Here is an 8,058-nt window from a genome sequence, read left to right on the forward strand (position 1 = left end):
TAAATAGGGAGAGAAGGGGAGGCGGATAGGAGATGGATAGAGGAGAAGATAGGTGGAGAGGAAACAGACAGGTCAAAGAGGCGGGGATGGAGCCAGTAAAGGAGAGTGTAGATGGGGAGTTAGGGAGGGGATAGGTCAGTCCAGGGAGGACGGACAGGTCAAGGGGGCGGGATGAGGTTAGTAGGTAGGAAATGAGGTGGGAGGAAGAACAGGTTAGGGAGGCCTGGACGAGCTGGGCTGGTTTTGGGATGCGGTAGGGGGAGGGGAGATTTTGAAGCTTGTGAAATCCACATTGATACCATTGGGCTGCAGGGTTCCCAAGCGGAATATGAGTTGCTGCTCCTGCAACCTTCGGGTGGCATCGTTGTGGCACTGCAGGAGGCCCAGGATGGACATGTCGTCTGAGGAATGGGACGGGGAGTTGAAATGGTTCGCCACTGGGAGGTGCAGTTGTTTATTGCGAACCGAGCATAGGTGTTCTGCAAAGTGGTCCCCAAGCCTCCGCTTGGTTTCCCCGGTGTAGAGGAGGCCACAACGGGTACAGCGGATGCAGTATACCACATTAGCAGATGTGCAGGTGAACATCTGCTTGATGTGGAAAGTCTTCTTGGGGCCTGGGATGGGGGTGAGGGAGGAGGTATGGGGGCAGGTGTAGCACTTCCTGCGGTTGCAGGGAAAAGTGCCGGGTGTGGTGGGGCTGGAGGGGAGTGTGGAGCGGACAAGGAAGAGTCATGGAGAGAGTGGTCCCTCCGGAAAGCAGATAAGGGTGGGAAGGGAATAATGTCTTTGGTGGTGGGGTCGGATTGCAGATGGCGGAAGTGTCGGAGGATGATGCGTTGGATCCGGAGGTTGGTGGAGTGGTACGTGAGGACGAGGGGGATTCTTTTTTGGTTGTTATTGTGGGGACGGGGTGTGAGGGATGAGTTGTGGGAAATGCGGGAGACACGGTCGAGGGCGTTCTTGACCACTGAGGAGGGGAAGTTACGGTCCTTGAAAAACGAGGACAACTGAGATGTATGGGAGTGGAATGCCTCATCCTGGGAGCAGATGCGGCGGAGGCGAAGGAATTGGGAATAGGGGATGGCATTTTTGCAGGAAGGTGGGTGGGAGGAGGAGTATTCTAGGTAGCTGTGGGAGTCGGTGGGCTTGAAATGGATATCGGCTTCTAGGTGGTTGCCCAAGATGGAGACAGAGAGGTCCAGGAAGGTGAGAGAGATAACTTGCTACAGTTCACAGACAGAAACTCTCCATTAAAGTCCCTGACATTGATTAAGAGCCAAGTTTTGGTCAAATCCAACCACTATCTTTTCTTTTTGAACATCTCACAATCTTGCTTTTAACGTCCAAGTTTGGAATGACCTTGCCACAACTGTTTTCACTCACTTTATATTTGTTTTGACTTTTAATCTTGATGGTGAATGTCCTGACAATCTTGACTGCTGTTTCGATCTCTCAGAAACAAAGTAACCTCAAAAACAGAGGTTACCTAAAGAAGGGGATCTGCTGATCGTTGTTATTACAGTGTTACTGCGCTGTTAGCTTTGAAGCTAAACTGATTCAGACCTTTAAATCACAGACAGATTCATGATCCTGCTGTGACACATTGTGTCTGAGGGAGGGGGGAGTACATCAAGGTGTGCCCTGTGGGTATAAGATGGGTGGCCCAGCTGTTTCTACCCTGGGATGAACATCAACAACCTGCTGAGCTTCCTGGTGTGAGAATAAGTTGATGTAATATTGGTATAACTGAAGAGATAATATCAGCACTTAATCACTAATGTTGCAGAAATGCTTTATTAATTATATCACATAAGTGATCTGCCATGGGAATAGGAAAGAAAAAGTCATTTGTTTTGCTTGAGTGTTACCCTGCGCTGAGCAAAAGGTTTAAGGCCTGAATGAACCCTGATCACCTGATGATGATGAGGGACCTTCCAAAGGGAATTATCCTCTGCCCGAGCCTCCACTTCCTTTCGAAGGCTGATCTGGTTTCATTTGGATTTCTCTCCATGACGGATATCAGTACCATAGCATGTGACAGATCATGCTTTAAACCTTTTGACTGTTACTTCACAACCCAGGAGTCACGAGCAGTAAAATTTCTAAAGATTTCTTACTTGATGAAATCAGACAGCCAAAAACCTGAGTGGTAATGCATAACAAGCTCTGGCACATACATAATTCCTGAAGCTATCGTCTAAAATGGTCCAGACACCAAATCCATTTAAGAAATGGAATTTAAACAAAAAAGGTTTGGAGCCGTGGATTGGCAGATTTCTCAATTCAGACCTCTACATTCCCTTTTGTTCAATCCAGTCTTATTTAACTCAGGCCTCCTGAAGCAGCTGAATCACATGGAAATATTGTTCCAGATAACCTTCTGTCCTTTTGCCTAACTGGTCATTTCTTGAAAGGGAGTGTTATTGGCTGGGTCATTGACTGTGGTAGGTGGAAATGAGATGGAATTTGAAATTTGGAGGAAAAGTGAATGAATCCAGAAGCTGCACATTTCACTCAAACACTTTGAGAGAGGCAAGTCATCATCTTCAATGTGTTAACTGTTCAATTAGAGTAATAATGACATGGGTTTTGCAATTGAACTTTGGCTCCACGGGGCTCCCAAGCTTCCTCGACCCCATCAGTAAAGATAAAAATGAAATCACAGCAGTTGTTGAGAGGATGACATGATGGTCAAAAATGCCAAGAAGTACTCAGTAATTTGCGACTATTATTTTACTTGCTTGTTTGAAAGGGTTTGTTCACAGAATTTATGTTGTGGAAACTCAGAAGTCTGATCAATTAGATCAGCATGTGTGTGCTGAGGACGAGGATTAAGATGACCAAAAGGAGGAGTAGCAAGACCCACACCAGAGCAGACCCACCATTCTAGAGGAGACAATGGATCAACAGGGGGTGCAGCTCATAGAAGGCCATAACCAACTCATAGGGTATGTTTCCTCAATGCATTTGAATACCAGTGTAATTTGCAGCCTGCTGAAACAAGAACTGCTGCCAATTTGACTTGGTTCACCACAGCCCTTTGCACTTTTGGCCTCTTAATCCTTGCAGGATTGTTCTCGGGACATTTGCAGCACATTTCTGAAATGAAACAGAAATGGCTGGTGAAACTGGGGTCTGGCAGTATCTGTGGGAAGAAAGCAGAGTTAACGTTTCAAGTCTGATGACTCCTCATCAGAATAGTTCACCTTTCCCGATCTCTTTTCGCCTAAAAGCAGTTATTAACTGGTGGTGTGGAGACACAGGATATGTGCTGGAAATTTCACTCTTGCAGTCTTTTCTTTTTCTCTGGTATGCTCACTGGTTTGTGGAATATTGCACAATAAGACTACTATGCTCCAATTAATATCTATTAGTTTGAATATGTACTTCTGTGTCCTGTCCTTTCAAAATCTATATATGTATACTTTATACTTTATATTTTTCCATGTTGAACTGTATCTGCCCAATTTCTGACCCTTTCCCTATCATACTAGTGGATGTCTCACTATGTTGATTCATAGGAGACACTCATTCACTCACTCACTCACCCCAGTCTTGGAACGTTTGAGACTAATATTACTGGGGAAATGTTTTGGTGGCTGTAAAGCTGACAAGACCCACTTATTTTGGTACTGTCTAATGGGATGGCAGGACTAATAGGGTGGCACCGTGGCTAACACTGATGCCTCACAGTTTTGATCCCAGCCTTGGATGACTGTCCGTGTGGAGTTTGCATGTTTCCCCATGTCTATGGAGTTCCTTTGGGTGCTCCAGTTTCCTCCCACAGTCCAAAGATGTGTAGGTTAAGTGGATTAGCCGTGCTAAATTGTCCATAGTGTCCAGGGATGTGCAGGTTAACTATGGTAGATGCAGGATTACAGGGACACAGTGGAGCAGTAGGATATGGTGTGATGTGCTTTGGAGGGTCGGTGCTGATTTGTTGGGCTAAATGGCCTTGTTTAACCAAACAGATGCAGCTGCATATCTGTTGTAATTAATGATTGGAAAGTATTTACATTAATTAACTTGAACACATCACTCAATCAAGCAAAATCTAAGGGAAACTATAAAAATGTTCTTCTCATTGCTATCAGGTTTAAAAAGAATTAGTGATTCATGACATCAGGGATGTGTTCCTCTTCAACTTAGCACAAGAGAGTTGAATGATTCAAATGACAAGTAGGGGAATATATATGTGTAAAGAACTAATTACAATACTATGGCTGTTGTCAATATTCTCTGAAGGTTGTCAATCATATCAATCATTTCTGGAAACCTTGATTGAAATATATTGTTAATGAGTTGGTGCATGTTATTTTCTACCTCGTCAACTTTTTGGATTATTTGGTTCCTGTTCATGATTTACTGATGCAATGATTTTTGTGCATCTTTTAGAAATGTAAGTCACATTGAATTTTGTCATTGATTGCAAGGTCCTGGGCAACTCCACTGATTGTAAATTGATTAGATACATCACACAGCATATTTTCAAACAGTTATTAATCACCACACCGTACTTGATTTCTAACATTAGTTCACTGTCTCTATGAATATCAACAAATCTGTATAAAGTTTCATTCATGTGAATGTTGCATACTTGGTCTCTTGATGAGTTCTGTACATTCTATGGAATTAACGTAAACATACATAGCTCGGTGTTGTTCCTGATACCAAACTTTTTTTGGGATACATGATCAGCAACATCAGTAAAGAACAGTCAACAACACTTGGTTGATTGTGAAAACTGTATGATTTTTGTTACACTGCTCTGAGTCATGGCTTTATTTGTTTTGAGTTACTGGAGAGTGAATTATTTATTTGTGATTAATTTATTACCTACTTTTTCACTAATGCTTACGGTAATATCTGTTGGAAAGTGAAATAATACGAATAGGTTGTTCTTCTAACTGTCAGCAATTTTTGAGTATTCTTCAGGGTCCAAATGAGATTACAGTCTCTGAATGTGAATTGATTTATAACAGAGACACTAAAATGATTCTAAAACGATTGTGGATCAATACAACATCACAGTTGGTTAACATGTATTCGACTTCAAATAACTGATGCACTCTTGTTACGTTACAGTTTTAGACTAGTCCCAGCAAAGAACTTTATGCACATTTGGAAAAGTATGGCCTAGTTAGGGACAGTCAGCATGGCTTTGTGCAGGGCAGGATGTGTCTTACTAACTTGATTGAATTTTTCAAGGAGGTGAAAAAGGTGATCAATGAGGGTAGAGCAATGGATGTTGTTTACAATGGTTTTAGCAAGGCTTTCAACAAGGTTCCTCATGGTAGGCTCATCCAGAAGATTAAGATGCATGGGATCCAAGGGTGACTTGGCCACATGGATTCAGAATTGGCTCATCCATAGAAAGCAGGGTGTAGGCAGAAGGGATTAGTTTCATTTGGCGTCATGTTCGGCACAACTCTGTGGGCTGATAGGCTCGTTCCTGTGCTGTACTTTTCTATGTTTTTGTTACAGCTTAAATGCATCTATTCTATTTGTTTCAACTATTCCTTGGGGTCACAAGTTCTATATTCCTCCCACTCTTTACGTAAAGCTGGTATTTCCAATTACTGAAGTGAAAACCACTGATGGGCTGATAAAGAGAAAATCAAACAAGATGTAAAGACATAAAATAAGCAGAAAATTATCTTAAAATTCTGTTAAAACTGAGTGGTTATTGGCAAGTAGCAGGTGAAGATATGTCTCCAAGATAAATGGAAACAAACTGTTCTGAAAAAAATTAGATCAGAAAGGGCAGCTGTGAGATGTAAAGGAAAAGACAACTCAATGATTTCTGTTGTTTCTTTGTATAAATGACTGATCTGCAGGCCTGGATAGAAGAAAATACAGTATCCAAATGAGTAACTGTTCAATGCAGGATGGGATTGAATTAAGAAATTCTCAGGAATTCACCTGGAGTATTGTGTGCAGTTTTAGTCTCCTTATCTCTGAAAGGATGATCTGGATATGGAGGGAGTGTAACATAGGTTTATCAGACTGATAATGGAATGGCAGGACTGACACATGAAGAGAGACTGGACTGGTTAGCAGTATATTCACTGGGGTTTAGAAGAATGAGTGGGAGGAGGGGATCTTACAGAAACCCGCACAATTCTAACAGGGGTAGACAGGGCAAATGCAGGAAGAACGTTCCCAATGACCGGGCAGTCCATGAAATATGAAGTAGGTCATTTAGGATTGAGATGAGGAGAATTTTACTCACCCAGAGTGGTGAATCTGTGGCATTCTCTGCCACAGAATGTAGTTGAGGCTAAAACACTGAATGGTTTCAAGAAGGAGTTAAATATAATCATCATAGAATCCCTACAGTGCGGGAGCAGGCCATTCAGCCCACTGAGTCCACACTGATGCTCTGAAAAGCATCCATCCCTGACGCACCCCATACCCTATACCTGTAACCCTGCATATCCCATGTCTAACCCACCTAGATTGAAAATCTCTGGACACTATGGGAAATTTAGCATGGTCAATCCACCTAATCTGCACATCTTTGGACTGTGGGGGGAAATTGGAGGAACCCCATGCAAACACAGGAAGAATGTGCAAACTCCACATACACAGTCGCCCGAGGCTGGAATCAAACTCGGGTGAGGCAGCAGTTCTAACCACTGAGCCACCTTTTTGCCCCATTTTATACATATAATATATAGTGCTAAAGGGATCAAAAGCTCTGGGTTACTGTGTTGGATGCTCAGCCATGATCATATTGAATGATGGAGCAGGCATGGAGGGCTGAATGGCCTACTCCTGCTCCTGTTCCCTGTGTTTCTATGTTTACCAATGAACATTGGTCTCTGTTGAATCAGCTGATTACCTTCAAGGTGGCATTGGAAGTGTTTGAGTTGGCTCTGGGCTCTGTATAGGTTATTCTGTACTCCTGAATGTGACCCCATGATCCCTGCTCATGTGCATCAGGTAAGCATAGGATTGAATTTAGCCTGCAGGCTCTCTGGTAAAATAACTTTTCAGCTGTCTAAACTCATAGATGTATTATAGTTGCCAAAGGAGAAACCTGAAGAATCAAACCTTAGAAGAATTATAATTTATTTCCCAATGCTAGAAACATGTCAAAATGAGCAAATGAGCTAGTAGTAACCTGTATTTCTGTACTAAACCAGATGCTCATCGCAATAGAGAAACATCAACAAACAAGTCTCTTGTGTACGTTCAGTGAGGCTGCTTGAAGGTCATATTAGTCCAGACTACCCTGTTACCAAATTTCAAATATTTGAGTTGTTCGGTATTTGGGGATGCATATTTACTGTATTTGGTCAAAAGACTCGAGGCAATTTCACATATTATACAAAATATTGCAGAAGATGAATCCATGACACAAAGTCAAAATGGTATTATTCATTACTGAACAACTATTTTTTATGATGACCAAGTATTTATTGGCGATTAAATTTCTAGATCCTTGTAGAAACTCCAGACATTAATTATCGCTGATAACATAAGTTAATTTTGAGTGGTGAATTTTTACAATTATTTTGGTTTTTGGGCATTTTCTTTGAGACCTTTCCCAAAGGAGTTGAACAATAGAATAATTACCAAACAAACCAATAAGCAGAATCACTGGAAAAGGAGAATTAATAGCAATTTTTGTTTTGGCCCATTTTGTTTTAATTTTGCTGGTGATTGGGAACCAAGATCCCATTAGCAGTACCTTCAGTAAAATGGTCTCACTTGTATTTTCATATCAAGTTTATTGTCCATTTATAGAGCCTAATGCCTTCATTTTTGCACATTTCTAGCATGTTCCTATTAATTATGTAGGGGTTGCTTTCTTGTAAGTGTAAGGCACAAGGCAAGGGTGTTTACATTTGGGATATCTTTTGTCTTTCACTTCATTTACTTTTTATTATTACCACTGTCTATAAAGTTGTATTACAAGAAACAGATGTTCATGGGTAGGAGATAGTAGGAACTGCAGATGCTGGAGAATCTGAGATAACAAGGTATAGAGCTGGATGAACACAGCAGGCCAAGCAGCATCAGAGGAGCAGGAAGGCTGACATTTCAGGACGT

The sequence above is a fragment of the Rhincodon typus genome, chromosome 28 (assembly GCF_021869965.1).
Source record: "Rhincodon typus isolate 14 chromosome 28, sRhiTyp1.1, whole genome shotgun sequence".
NCBI classification, from domain to species: Eukaryota; Metazoa; Chordata; class Chondrichthyes; order Orectolobiformes; family Rhincodontidae; genus Rhincodon; species Rhincodon typus.